General features: G+C 47.8%; 1 protein-coding gene across 1 annotated transcript in view; it reads right to left on the bottom strand.

Moving 5' to 3' along the window:
• Positions 1-15,688, bottom strand: part of lpgat1 (lysophosphatidylglycerol acyltransferase 1) — a 263,316-nt gene that overhangs the window by 181,614 nt on the left and 66,014 nt on the right. The window lies entirely within an intron of this gene.

Genomic DNA, 15,688 nt, shown 5'->3' with positions numbered 1-15,688 from the left:
TAATTATATTCATTTCACTTGACATCAATAGACTGATTATAAAGGCTGTAGACCCAGACAACATTCTTGCTGCACTATTGGAGTCCTCTGCTCCAGAGTTAGCCATTGCCAATAACCAGGCTGGTCCAGTAGTACATTTATCAAAGTACGCGAAAATGCCAAGCATGTTCTGTGTCAAAATGCAAAATAAATCCAACCCGATCAATTGCCATCACATCAGCGTACCATCAATCATTGGCATATTGGGTGGCCCGGTGGCGCAGTCGTTAGCACTGCTGCCTACGGCACTGAGGACCCAGGTTCGATCTTGGCCCTGTGTCACTGACCGTGTAGTTTGCATATTCTCCCCATGTCTGTGTGGGTTTCACCCCCACAACCCAAAGATGTGCAGGTTAGGTGGACTGGTCACACTAAATTGCCCCTTAATTGGAAAAAAATTGGGTATTCTAAATTTATTTATTTTTTTAAAAAGAAAAAAAATCATTAGCATATTAGCAAGACAACGAAAGGCGTTGACAACTGTGCTACCAAGACTTCCGGTTGCGGTGATGCCTTGCTAGCCGCACGTTTCGGCGGCTCCAGCTCCGACGGACCTTCGGGCTCTTTTAAGAGCCCCAACGGGGAATTTTTTCACCACACAACCCGGTGTGGGGTGTGTAAGAAGGGAGTCCCCCCCCCCCAACGAAGAAGGAAAAAACCGGCGGCGGCGGCTGCAGCGCGAGGAATCGTCGACCAAAGGGTCAGAAAGAGAGAAGTACAAGATGGCAGCGGAGAAAGCCCAGGCGACATGGGGGCCTGAGCAGGATGAAATTGTGAGACGGTGCGTGGAGCTGCTGAAGAGGGAGGTGCTGACCCTGATGCTACAGGCAATTGAGGGGCTCAAGGAGACATTAAAGACCCAGGAGACAGAGCTCCGCGTGGTGGAGCAGAAGGTGACAGATATTGAGAACAAGATCCTGGGCCTGGCGGTTAAGACACAGACGCACGAGGCACTTCATAAAAAGTGTACTGAAAGGATCGAGGCCCTAGAAAACGGAGCGCGAAGGAAGAACCTTCGGATACTGGGTCTCCCTGAGGGTGTGGAAGGAGTGGACTGTGGAGCGTATGCAAGTACGATGCTGAGCTCACTGATGGGTGCTGAGGCCCCTACGGGCCCCTTGGAGGTGGAGTGGGCAAATCGGATTCCGGCGAGAAGACCAAAAGCGGGAGAACCACCCAGGGCGATAATCGTGAGATTTTACCGCCTTAAGGATAGAGAAGAGGTCCTGAGATGGGCTAAAAAGGTGCGGAGTAGCAGATGGGAGAATGCAGTGGTACGGGTGCACCAGGATTGGAGTGCGGAGGTGGCCAGAAGGAGGGCGAGCTTTAACCGAGCCAAAGAGGTGTTGCATAAAAGGAAGGTGAAGTTCGGGATGCTGCAGCCGGCAAGACTATGGGTCACGTATCAGGAGAGACACCATTATTCTGAGACGGCGGAGGAAGCATGGACCTTTATCAAAGAGGAGAAATTGGATCGGAACTGAGGGACTGATGCTGCAGGAAATGTTATTGTTAATGTTATGGTTGAAGTTAATTGAGAAGTAAATTGGGAAGGGGGGAGACATTGGGGAAATGTGGGCGCCGGTGAGGGGGGAAAGACGGGACATAGTTGGAGAATGGGGAAGGGGGAGGGGAAAGGGAGCTGTGCCATAAGAGGCGGGTCAGGTAAAGGGATGTTCCCGCGCCAGAAAGAATAAGGCGGGAAGACAGGCGCAAGGCGGAGGGGAGTTCCCCACACGGGGGGGGTCGAGGAGTGAGCAGGAGAAGCCGGGGTCAGTTGAAGTCAGCTGACTTACGGAAGTAATATGGGGGGAGCAATCACGCTAGAAAGAGATCTAGCGGGGGAGGGGGGGGGGCAACTGGGTTGCTGCTGCGGAAATCCAAAAGGAAATGGCTAAAGAGTGGGTGGGCGGGGATGGTGTGCGACGCTGGGGGAGCGAGCGGGAGCGCGGAGGCGGGATATGGGACTGGCCTAGAGAAGGTAATGGCTAGTCGGCACGGGAGGGGGGGCAGGTAGCCCCCTAGTGAGGCTGATCACGTGGAACGTGAGAGGCCTGAACGGACCGATAAAAAGGGCCCGAGTGCTCGCGCATTTAAAAGGACTAAGGGCAGACGTGGTTATGCTCCAAGAGACGCACCTAAAGGTGGCGGACCAAGTTAGGTTAAGGAAAGGATGGGTGGGACAGGTGTTCCACTCAGGACTGGACGCAAAGAATAGAGGGGTGGCCATTTTGGTGGGGAAACGGGTAGCATTTGAAGCAAAGAACATCGTAGCAGATAGCGGAGGTAGATATGTAATGGTGAGTGGCAGGCTGGAGGGAATGGAGGTCGTGTTGGTTAATGTGTGTGCCCCAAACTGGGACGATGCGGGATTTATGAGACGGATGCTGGGGCGTATACCGGACCTGGAGGTAGGAAACTTGATTTTAGGAGGGGACTTTAATACGGTGCTGGACCCGGGGCTAGATAGATCCAGCTCAAGGACCGGAAGAAGGCCGGCAGCGGCCAAGGTACTTAAGGGGTTTATGGACCAAATGGGGGGAGTGGATCCATGGCGATTTCTTAGACCTAGGGCTAGGGAGTTCTCCTTCTTCTCCCATGTCCATAAAGTGTACTCCCGGATAGATTTTTTTGTTTTAGGAAGGTCGTTGATCTCTAGGGTGGAAGAAGCGGAGTACTCAGCCATAGCGGTTTCGGATCATGCCCCACATTGGGTGGACCTGGAATTAGGAGAGGAAAGGGAGCAGAGAACACTCTGGCGATTAGATGTGGGACTGATGGCGGATGAGGGAGTGTGTGCAAGAGTGCGGGGGTGTATTGAGAGATACCTGGAGGTCAATGACGACGGCGAGGTCCCTGTGGGAGTGGTATGGGAAGCACTAAAAGCGGTGGTCAGAGGAGAGCTGATCTCCATTGGGGTCCACAAAAGGAAAACAGAGGCCAAGGAAAGGGAAAGAGTACTGGGGGAGATTTTAAGGGTGGATAGGGAATTTGCAGAGACCCTGGAGGAGGAATTGTACAGGGAGAGGAGACGACTCCAGACGGAGTTTGACCTTCTGACCAACAGAAAGGCGGAGGTACTGTGGAGGAAGGCACAGGGGAGGAGGTATGAATATGGGGAAAAGGCTAGTCGCCTGTTGGCTCATCAATTGCGAAAGACGGCAGCAGCGAGGGAGATAGGAGGAATTAGAGACGAAAGGGGAGACACGGTGCGAAGGGCAGGAAAGATAAATGAGGTGTTCAAGACCTTCTATGAGGAACTGTATAGGTCTCAACCCCCAGGGGGAGAGGAGGGGATGCGGCAGTTCCTGGACCAATTGAGGTTCCCGAAAGTGGAGGAGCAGGAGGTGGTAGGCCTAGGGGCACCGATTGGGGTGGACAAGGTTATTAAGGGACTGGGAAGCATGCAAGCAGGGAAGGCCCCGGGACCAGACGGGTTCCCGGTGGAATATTACAGAAAATATGTGGACTTGCTGGCCCCGTTGATGGTGAGGATGTTCAATGAGGCCAGGGAAGGGTGGACTCTACCCCCGACGATGTCGGAGGCGATGATATCGTTAATTTTGAAGAGGGATAAAGATCCGTTGCAGTGTGGGTCCTATAGACCTATTTCATTATTGAACGTGGACGCCAAATTGTTGGCAAAGGTACTGGCATCGAGGATAGAGGACTGTGTCCCGGGGGTAGTGCACGAAGACCAGACAGGGTTCGTAAAAGGGAGACAACTGAATGTTAACGTGCGACGACTACTAGGGGTGATAATGATGCCCCCAGTGGAGGGGGAGGCAGAGATAGTGGCGGCAATGGATGCAGAGAAGGCATTTGATAGGGTGGAGTGGGAGTATCTTTGGGAAGTGTTAAGGAGGTTTGGGTTCGGGAACGGGTTTATTAGCTGGGTTAGACTTCTTTATGGGGCTCCAACGGCAAGTGTAGTTACAGGTCGACACAGATCGAAGTATTTCCGACTATATAGGGGAACAAGACAGGGATGCCCGCTGTCTCCATTGTTGTTCGCGTTGGCAATTGAACCTCTGGCCATGGCGTTGAGAGACTCCAGCAAATGGAGAGGGGTGATTAGAGGGGGAGAAGAACACCGAGTCTCGTTATACGCAGATGACCTATTGTTATACGTGTCGGACCCAGCGGGGGGGGATGATAGAGGTTATGCGAATGTTGAGGGAGTTCGGGGATTTCTCGGGGTATAGGCTAAACATGGGGAAGAGTGAATTATTTGTGATACATCCAGGGGACCAGAGTAGAGAGATAGAAGGCCTGCCTCTAAGGAAAGTGGAAAGAAACTTCCGATACCTGGGGATTCAGATCGCTAGGAGCTGGGGAACCTTGCACAGACTTAATCTGACACGGCTGGTAGAACAAATGGAGGAGGACTTTAAGAGGTGGGACATGCAGCCTCGGTTGCTGACAGGCAGGGTGCAGGCAATTAAGATGATGGTCCTCCCGAGGTTCTTATTTGTATTTCAATGTCTCCCTATACTAATCACCAAGACCTTTTTTAATAAAATAGACAGGAGCATCACGAGTTTCGTGTGGGCAGGGAAAGTTCCGAGAGTAAGGAGGGGGTTACTTCAGCGTAGTAGGGACAGAGGAGGATTGGCACTACCGAATTTGGGCCATTACTATTGGGCCGCCAATGTGGCAATGATACGTAAATGGATGATGGAGGGTGAGGGAGCGGCATGGAAAAGACTGGAGAGAAAGTCCTGTAAAGGAACGAGTTTAGAGGCGCTGGTGACGGTGCCGCTACCGTTCTCACCTAAAAGGTTTACCACAAACCCGGTGGTGGCGGCAACTTTGAATATCTGGGGTCAGTGGAGGCGACAGAGAGGGGTGCGGGGAGCCCTGGTGGGGTCCCCAATCAGGAACAACCATAGGTTCGCCCCAGGAAGAATGGATGGAGGATTTCAGAGCTGGTACCAGTTGGGAATTAGGAGGGTGGGAGATTTATTTATAGATGGGACTTTTGCGAGCTTGGGAGCATTGGAGGAAAAGTATAAGTTGCCCCGGGGAAATTTCTTGCGATATATGCAGGTGAGGGCGTTTACTAGACAACAGGTGAGGGAATTTCCGTTGCTCCCGACGCAGGGGATACAGGACAGAGTGCTTTCAGGGGTGTGGGTCGGAGAGGGCAAGGTGTCAGAGATTTACCGAGAGATGAGGGAAGAGGGGGAGGAATCGGTGGGCGAACTAAAAGGAAAGTGGGAAGAAGAACTAGGGGAGGAGATAGAGGAGGGTATGTGGGCTGATGCCCTAAGCAGGGTAAATTCCTCTTCCTCATGCGCCAGGCTTAGCCTGATCCAATTTAAGGTGCTACATAGAGCACACATAACAGGAGCAAGATTGAGCAGGTTCTTTGGAGTGGAGGACAAATGTGGGAGGTCTGGCGGGAGCCCGGCAAACCACGCACATATGTTTTGGGCGTGCCCGGCACTGGAAGGGAGTGACGGGAGTGATTTCGAAGGTGGTGAAGGCCTGGGTCAAACCAGGCTGGGGCTAGCTTTATTTGGAGTTGCGGATGAGCCGGGAGTGCAGGAGGCGAAAGAGGCCGACGTTGTGGCCTTTGCATCCCTAGTAGCCCGGCGCAGGATCCTACTCATGTGGAAGGAGGCGAAACCCCCCGGACTGGAGGCCTGGGTAAATGATATGGCGGGGTTCATTAAATTGGAGCAGATAAAGTTTGCCCTGAGAGGATCGGCTCAAGGGTTCACCAAGCAGTGGCAGCCATTTCTCGACTACCTAGGGTAACGTTAGAGGGAAGACAGATGACCAGCAGCAGCAACCCAGGGGGGAGGGGGAGGGGAGGGGGGGGGGTTTAGTTTAGTTAAGGTCAAAAGATAATGGGGTTTTGTTATTTGTGTATTGTTAAAAATTTCTGTATTGTTACGTTTGTTTTGTAAGAGGGGAAAAATTGTTGTTTGGGAAAAAAATTTCAATAAAATATATATTTTTTAAAAACTGTGCTACCAAGACAGTTGCTCACCAATTACGCACTCACTATTTCTCAGTTAGGGTTCCATGGCCACTTGGTTCCAGGCCTTATTATACTCTTGGTCTAACCATGGACATTAAAGTGGGTTTCCAGAAGAAAGGCAAGACCGACTGCCTCTAACATCAGGAAGCATCTCATTGCATCATAGTGGGTTTCCCATTTTACACATGAATGGGGATCAAGGTCAGCACCAGTGGCTGACAAATGGTTGCCAACAATCACAACAACAACCAGGATATTGCTGGGGGAAATGTTGAGGGCTGCATTCCGAGCCCCATCTATCTACAGCTGTTCCCTCCATCAAGGTCAAAAGGAAAGCTGCTAACTGATGTTTATAATTTTCAGATTCTTGCACAATTCTTCAAAAAATGAAACGGTCCATGGCCACATTCAGCAAGACGTGAACAAAGTCCAGGATTAGGCCAATTAGGAATGTTCACACCACACAATGTGCCAGGTAATTACCATTTTCAATGAGACAGTCCAACCAGCTACTCCTGGCATTCAATAGTATTACCATCAATATGTTCTGCAACATCATGAGCCAGAAACTCAACTGGATCAGTTACATAAATGTCGTGGATACCGCAACAAATCAGAGGTTGACGATTCCGTAGCGAGTGGTTCATTTATTGATTCCAAAAAGCCTCTCCACAACTTACACGGCACAAGTTAGCTGTGTGACAGCATACTATTTATTTGCCTGAATGTTACTGGAGCTGCACCCGCTCAAGAAGCTTGACATTATCCAGAGAAAAAATGGCTTGTGCTCTGCACTTCATTTACCAGCCTAAATCTCCAGCCTATCAATAATTACCAGTATACCACAACTTCAATTTGTACTATCTACAAGATGCACTGCACCAGAAACTGAACCTGACGAGCCATATAAATACTGTGGTGACAAAAGCAGATCAGTTGCTAAGAATTTGGAGGTGAGTAACCCACTTCCCGACTCCACAAAGCCTGCTCACAATTACAAGATAGAAGTCAGAAGTGCGATGGAATAGTCTCCCCTTGCCTGGAATAGTGCAGCTCCAACAACACTAAAGCTCAAGAAGCTCCACGCCACCCAGGACAAGACAGCTTGTTTGATTGGCATTTTATCCACCAGCTAAAACATTCACACCACTACCACGTACAGTGACAGCAGCGTGCACCATCCATAAGATGTACTGCAGCAGCTTGCCAAGACTCCTCCGATAGCATCTTCTAAACCTTCAATCTCTACCACCTAGGGACATAGGGAGCTGTTGCATGGGAATACCACCATCTGCACATTCCCCTCCAAGCCATACACCATCCTGATTTGGAACTATATTGTTATTCCTTCATTGTTGCAGGGTCAAAATCCTGGAACTTTTACCTCGACAACACTGTGATGTACTTGCACCACATGAACTGCATTGGTTCAAGGAGGACTCACCACCACCATCTCAAGGGCAATTATAGCTAGGGAGCAAATGATGGCCTTGCCAGCAACGGCCACATCCCATGAAATAGTAAAGAAAATGTTTTAAAATAATTTTCCAAGGCTTCTTTGGGAGCTTCACCCAAGCCTGCAAATTTCACTACCTAGAAGGGGGGTTTGGACAGATGGAGCAGAACCACACAGTAAACTCTAATTTAGACTGAAACGACTACACGATAACATCAATAAGTTCCATTCCACCATCAGACTCACCGTGGGCTACTCTCCAAAATCTGTTGAATTCTTGGACTCACTCATCTCCATCAAGGACGGTCACCTCAGCACTTTGTTTTGCCGCAAGCCTACAGATAACCCCACGATGATCCACTTCTCCAGCTTCCACCCTAAACACATTAAAGATGCCATCCCCTGTGGATAAACCCTCCGTATACACAGGATCTGTTCAGACGAGAAGGAGCATAACAGACATCTACAGACGCTGAAAGATGCCCTCGTACGAACTGGATATGGCGCTCGACTCATCAATTGACAGTTCCAACGTGTCACAGCAAACAAATGCACCAACCTCCTCAGAAGACAGATTACCCTTCATCGTCCAGTACTTCCCCGGAACGGAGAAATTACAACATGTTCTTCGTAGCCTTCAATACGTCATCGATGAAGACGAACATCTTGCCAAGGTCTTCCCCACACTCTCACTACTTGCCTTCAAACAACGGTGTAACCTCAAACAAACCATTGTTTGCAGCAAACTACCCAGCCTTCAGAACAGCGACCATGACACCACACAACCCTGCCATGGCAATCTCTGCAAGACGTGCCAGATCATCGACATGGGTACCACCATTACATGTGAGAACACCACTCACCAGGTACGTGGTACATACTCGTGCGACTCGGGCAACATTCTCTGCCTCATAAGCTGCAGGAAAGGATGTCCCAAAGCGCGGCACATTGGCGAGACCATGCAGACGCTGCGACAACGGATGAACGGACATCGCGTGACAATTGCCAGGCAAGAATGTTCCCTTCCAGTCGGGGAACACTTCAGCAGTCAAGGGCATTCAGCCTCTGATCTTCGGGTAAGCGTTCTCCAAGGCGGCTTTCAGAATTGCCGAGCAGAAACTTATAGCCAACTTCAGCACACATGAGTACGGCCTCGACCGGGACCTCAGATTCATGTCGCATTACATTCACCCCTCACCATCTGGCCTGGGCTTGTGAAATCCTATCAACTGTCCTGGCTTGAGATAATTCACAATTAACCTGCGATTATCCCTCTCTCCAGTTGCTCCGTCAGGACCGTTAAAACTTAAATACCTGCAAAAACTCGGATTCAAAGTATCGTCTTGCAACTTTGACTTTTGTCTATATACATGTTTCTGGAATCTACCTCTTCTTTCACCTGAGGAAGGAGCAGTGCTCCGAAAGCAAGTGATTCGAAACAAACACGTTGGACTTTAACCTGGTGTTGTAAGACTTCTTATTGTGCTCACCCCAGTCCAACGCCGGCATCTCCACATCTAATTTAGACACCATCTTGTACACAACATAATGACTTGGACTTGTATTGCTATTCGTTTATGCGGTGGCATAGTGGTATTGTCACTGGACTAGTAAACCACAAACCCACAGTAATGCTCTGGGAACCCAGGTTCAAATCCCGCCACTGCAGATGGTGAAATCTGAATTCAATAAAATTCTGGAATTAAAAGTCTAATGATGACCATGAAACTATTGTCGATTGGCGTAAAATCCCATCTGGTTCACTAATGTTCTTTAGGGAAGGAAATCGGTCACCCTTACCTGGTCTTGTTTACATGTGACTCCAGACCCACTGCAATGTGGTTGAGTCTTAACTAGGGATGGACAATAACATGGCCTGCAACGCCCACGTCCCACAAATGAATTAAAAAAAAAAAGACTGGCAATAGAAGTACCCACGATAAACAGGTAGATCTTAATGTAAATATGTAAAGCAAAAATGAGAACATGAAGTGACCTGGATGTTGGAAACTTTTCTGCTAATCCAAACCGCAATAGCATACGGATCCTACGATCCAATATCTTTACTACGGAGTTGGAGTTTCCACTGTGTTAGGAAAACAAAGGTAGTTTTAAGGGGTTTATATTTGTATTGATAAACATTAGAAAGAAGGCACAGTTTTAAGTGGGTTTAATTTAATGTTTCTGTACTTGGAAGAGTAAAACCTATAGTTAGATTCATGCAGGACAAAGGTATGTGTGGGGGTTGATTAAGTTCCTACTTGGTTTCTATTGTGCTTAGAGGGGGGCTACGGTGTGAAAATTAAATAAATGGTGTAAGCATGTGGGCATTGCTTAGCAACAGGAGGCCACTTTCCTTTGTTCTCAGTTTTAACTGGAAGCCAGAGCAGTTGCAGTCAGGTCATTGAGGAATGAACATATCTCAACTCTGCCAGGATGAGCTGGACAGGACAAGGGAGTTGCAAAGAGGCAGGCTTCCTAAAGTACAAGTTACAGTCCATTCTAACCAGGGAATTAGGACAGCAATAGTGTCTAAGAAGTCTGGAGTGAAGTGAACAGAGACCAAGGTATTGTTCAGAAAAATTCAAGGAAGAGTAAATAAGGTGTTCTGAGTTAAAGAGACAATTGCAATAACTGGATTTAACGTGGGACAGCAGACTTCAGGACGTAGATGAAAGGTTTGATGTCATTTTAATACCATTGGAGAATCAAAAGTTAAAGCAATTGTGAGCAGTTTGCACAACAGTCGAGACAAAGAAATCTAAAAGGGCTTGTTGCGAATTTCTGGACTGGATTCAGTGTTAAAAGTGGGGCGGGCGTTTTGTTTGAAAGTTCCATTTGTAAAGCCTGGACTGGATTTCAGAATACACACTGCCAAGGGAAAGCATTATTATGACAGATGAAGAATTTAAAGTGTGTTTTTGGAAGGGGAGTTTGGAAACAGTCATTTCACAATCATCTGTGGGGATTCTGGGGTGAAAACCACAGGCATTAATTTGGGTTCAAAATGGTGTGTATGTGACCGCAGCCAATCTGTGTGCTTAAGTGGGATTTCTGTGTTAATGAGACCTTTAAGATACACTTTGCAATCCATGCTATTCTTTAAATCTGTGTGCATTCATTAAGCTAAGCGGGGAGTAAAGGAGTATTGTATTGTAATCCAATTTTACCATGTTTACAAAGAAACATACATAGAAAATAGGAGGCCATTCGGCCCTACGAATTGCTCCACCATTCATCATGGCTGATCATCAAGTTCAATAGCCTGATCCCACCTTCCCCCCATATTCCTTGATTCCTTTAGCCCCAAGAGCTATATCTAATTCCTTCCTGAAATTACACAACACTTTGGCCTCAACTACTTTCTGTGGTAGTGAATTCCATTGATTCACCACTCTCTGGGTGAAGAAATTTCTCCTCGCCTCAGTCCTAAAAGGTTTACCCCTTATCCTCAAACTATGACCCCTAGTTCTGGGCCATGATCTGCATGATCAGGTACCTGGGAGCCATATCAGAAACCTAAAAGATCTGAGTGATTAAAATGGTAGTAACACAACGGAAAGTGATGGAAAGTGGTTTTAACTGTCCGCCTGCCCTCTTCCTGGTCAGGGTTAAAATAGCCCCTATAGATCGAGCACCCAAGATGACCACTTGGCCCATCATGAAAAATGTCAGTTCTTTGCTACAGCAAATCAAAAACTAACCCCTCTCCCCCTCGGTCAATATTCGCCCAACATTTTGTTTTGAGGATCTTGCTGTATGCAAATTGGCTGTTCAATGACATTAGTGACACTTCAGTAATTAATTGGATGTGAAGGAATTGAGACATGGCTGAAAACATAAGATGCTGAAAACGTAAGATGCTATAAAGCTATAAATTCCTAAAATGTTCAATGAAAGGGGAACAAACAAGTCAGCCATGGGATGAAGGGGCATCAGTGCCACAATAGCAGTTAGCCAATTGACCTGCTTAAGTGCCTATCAAGGCCTGATGTAGAGGCAGACTGAGATTTTCCAGTCAAGTTCCAGGTTCTTCCAAGGGGAGTGGGCTTCCTGGCAGCAGACCAGCACCCAAGGCAGGCTTAGAGGCCCACTCTCTTGAGGCTCCTTTCCACAGTGTTGGCCTGGCTCCGAAAGCCTTTTATTTTGAATTTTAATAAGTTGGAGAGAAGGCACTTCTGTTTTGAAGTGCCCTTTCCCTCATTTACGTGCTGCTTTCAAGCTAGAAGGTCCTCCAACTGAAGGTTTGCCGTCCTTGATTGGACAGTGTGTATTCCTTCTGGTCATTAACTGGCCAATTTTGGGGAAAACACAGCTGAATGACTGTTCCCTCGACCTCCACTTGAGTCTGGCGGTGGAGCTATTCAGCCTTTGAGCACAAAGTTGGTGGAGATTATTCAGCCTTTGAGCACAAATTATAGGGTAACAGAACTGAAGAAGAAGAGGGAATGGGGCTTTTAGATGCTCATAAAATATCCCACAGCACTATTTTTGAAGAGTGGGGGACTGGTTGCCAGTGTCCTAGTTACTAAGTATCCTTCAATCAGCATCACTTAGATTTTTTTGAAAGTATTTTTAAATCAACAGATTTTCAGCATATTCATAATACAAAAACAACTCCAAACAAAAATCCCCTGACCGCCCCCCCCCCCCCCCACCCCGCAATAGTCAAAGGTAACCAACTCCTGAAAGTGCACGATAAACAAATTCCAACCATTGTACAACCCCTCCTTCACCCTCCTCAGCTCGAACTTAACCTTCACTAGGGTCAAAGAATCCAGTAGGACCCCCGCCATGCCGAGGCACAAGGTGGAGAGCTGACCTCCACCCCAACAAGACCTGCCTATGAGCGATCAGCGAGGCGAAGGCGAAGACATCTGCCCCCGCACCCAGCTGCAGCTTGGGCCGGTCCAACACCCCAAAAATGGCTTTCAAGTGACCAGGCTCCACATCCACATGCAAGACCCCCAAGATTGTACTGAACATTGTCCTCCAAAATCTTTTCAACTTCAGGCAGGACAAACGTGGTCCGCAGGGCCCATCCCATACTGCTCACAGACATCTTCCACCCCCTCCATCCCCTGTGCCCTGTACACTACCTTCAGCTGCATAAGCCCCATGAAGTCGAAGCATTTGTCCTCCGCAGCACCTCACACCACAGTCTCTCTTCCAGCGCTACCCCCAGCTCTTCCTCCCACCATCTTAATCCCCTCCATGTACACCCTATCCTCCTCCAAGATCCTACCGCAGATCGCCGAGACGCCCATCAAATGGGTCTCCTGCAGCATCACCACGTTGGCCTTTAATGTCTTGGAATACGTGAAAACCCTCGATATCTCTTCAGCGGTCCCCCTCTCTACCCCCCTCACCTTCCACGTCACTATTCTGACCGGGGGTCTCTCATCCTGCCCCTCCTATCTGCCATCATCATAACCCCGGGCCCTGCCCCTCAGGCCTGACGTGCCCCATCCTTTTGTTACCGTCGAACTCCTCGCCCCTCCCTCAGAGTCCCCCCATCCACTTCCTCTTGCAAACACCTCTCCCAGTATTGATCCCATCCCCCCATCTTTCACACCTCACAGACCCGTCAAAACCTGTTCAACCAGGTTCCAATGACCGGGGCCCCTCCCTCCCCCACACTCCCGTTCACTAGCCAACCTCTGGTTTTAGTGCAGAGGCCCCTGCCCAAGCCCCCCTCCTCCATAACCCAGTCCCAGAAAAACACATAAAACCAGTGCAATACCGTGCCCCCAGAAACCTGACATAACCCCAAAGCCCAATATACTTGCAACCAGCTCTAAACAAAGGTAGACTATCCTCCCCCGTTCAACCGACCCAAAACCCGAACATTTCCACCATCAAATACAAAACGAGAAACAAAAAAGAGAGATAAAGACAAAGACAGTCCCCATGCCCTCAATCCAAGTCCCAATTCCAGCCCATCTCTCATTCCAGTCCCAATCCTTCAGCATTCATGAACGCCTCCGCCGCCTCGAAGTAGAAATCCCTTGAGTTATGAGTCACCCTCAACTTCGCAGGGTAAACCACTCCAAACCTCACGCTGTTGCTATACAGTGCCTTCACCCATCCGAAGGCTGCCCGCCTTCTCACCAGTTCCACTCTCAAATCTTGGTATATTTGAATACCACACCTTCCCACTTCACCTCTCGCCTTTGTTTCACCCAACTCAGGTCCTTCTCCTTAACATGAAACTTATGGAAACAAATTATAACTGCCGTTTGGTGGCTGATTTTGCTTTTGGCTTGGGCCTGAGCGACTGATGTGCCCTGTCCAGCTCATATCGGGACGGATTTTTCTCCCTCCCCCATCAACTCCGCCAGCATCTTCACAAAGTACCCGATCGGCCTCAGACCCTCCTGGGCCCAAGATCCGTAGATTTTGCCTCCTAGGCCGGTTTTCCAGGTCCTCCACCTTGGTTCTGAGCCCTTTCTTAGCTTCTGCCACCCCATACCCATCGAGTGGCACTTGTCACTATGCTGCAGCAGAGCCTCCGCCACCCCCTTCAACTTCTCCCCTTGCTCCCGTACCTCGGCTGATGTATTCGACACTGCCGCCTTCACCGGAGCAATCGCCTCCTCAACGCACGCTTTCATCGCAGCCATCATCTCCCTCTGCCACAACTCCATGTGCTTGGTGAACTGCCTCTCACAGTCTCCGGCCATCACCTCGGTTAGAGTTTCCACTGTGAGGGGAGCAGCCCCACCCAGCGATCCAACACCCGGCATCTTTCTTCCCGCCGGACTCACCAATTCACTCGACGGCGGCTCTTCGCTTGCCCCCTTCTTTGCAGTGCCTTCTTCTGGGTCCTCGACATCTCCCACTTTCCTTATACCTTACTGCACCAGTTCATTCAGAAACTGTCCTTGAAACCGGGCACTAAAGTCCAAAAAAGAGAGCTTCGAGCAGGAGCCACCTAACTTGCGACCTCCACCGACATGCCATCACCAGAAGTCAGCATCACTTAGATTATCTGGTCATTGACACATTCCTGTTTTGGGAGTTTGTGTGCGCAAATTGGCTCCTGTATTTTCTACATTGCAAGTGACCATGCTTCAAAAATACATCTTGCACTAGGCTGTGAAGTGCTTTGAGATGTCCTGAGGTTGCGAAAGGCACTATATAAATTCAAGTCTTTCTTTCTAATTTGAAACGGGCAATTGTTTTCTTCAAAAATTATCACCCTAGCTACAAGAAACCTACTTATTTTCTTCATCCATATAAATAGCATAACCCAAGTCTACGGCGAGTAGAAACTATCCAATTTTAGCAAATTAATCCAGTCAGTCAATGTTCCAAACCAATCATTTAGTGAAATGTAAAACTTCAGATCTGTTAGCCAGAGAAAAGGTCTTCCGTTGCAAGCTGCAATGAAAGGACTGTAATGTTAAATTAGTGTGATGGTAAATGTGTTTGAGAAAAAAAACACAATTTTAAAATATTAAATATTCTGTTATTAATATGTGTTCAGATTGATTTGTTCGGCTTATATTAAATAATATTTAATTCATCAACGATTAATGGGATCTCATACTGTTCAGATGGTGAAAATCAATGTATTCCCCAATAAATGCTTCTAACATTTGCTGGAAATCATATGATTCATAGACAATACAGCACAAGAATTTGATGAAAGGTAGATACAACTTGGAATTTAAACATCAACAAGAGACATTATAAACTGAAATTGCAATATGGTCAGATGTGATGTATTTGTCAGCCCAGTAGCCATGAAAAAGGTTTATTTGCAAGTTATTATCCGTGGGCTTTCAGTACTGCAAGTTTCTTACATAATCATTTGTCATACATTCATTTGACAATCATTCTATCATACATTCATATTACAAACAGCCAAACAGATCATAAGAGAGACCGCCTAGTCAAGTTCATCTTTCGACTGGCGACTCATTGATGGGTATAGTAGCTAGGACCTCTGGTCTATAATTCAGCAACTAACTCAATAAATTTACTAAGTTACCAGGGACCCCATGACAAGTTTAAAAAAGCCTAAATTTTGTATATACACACAAAGCAGTCCTTTAAAATTGCAAATTTAATGTGAAGTTATAAGAATTGTATTTGTATATTCCTTTAATGTAAAAAAACAAGCTAAGAAAATATAGAAAGAAAATGTTCTAAAGGAATGGATGCAGAGATGTGGTTGAAGAATTAGTGGAGATTATTAA

This window comes from Scyliorhinus torazame, chromosome 1 (genome assembly GCF_047496885.1).
Source record: "Scyliorhinus torazame isolate Kashiwa2021f chromosome 1, sScyTor2.1, whole genome shotgun sequence".
Lineage (NCBI taxonomy): Eukaryota > Metazoa > Chordata > Chondrichthyes > Carcharhiniformes > Scyliorhinidae > Scyliorhinus > Scyliorhinus torazame.
This window is presented reverse-complemented; position numbering and strand designations above follow the sequence as displayed.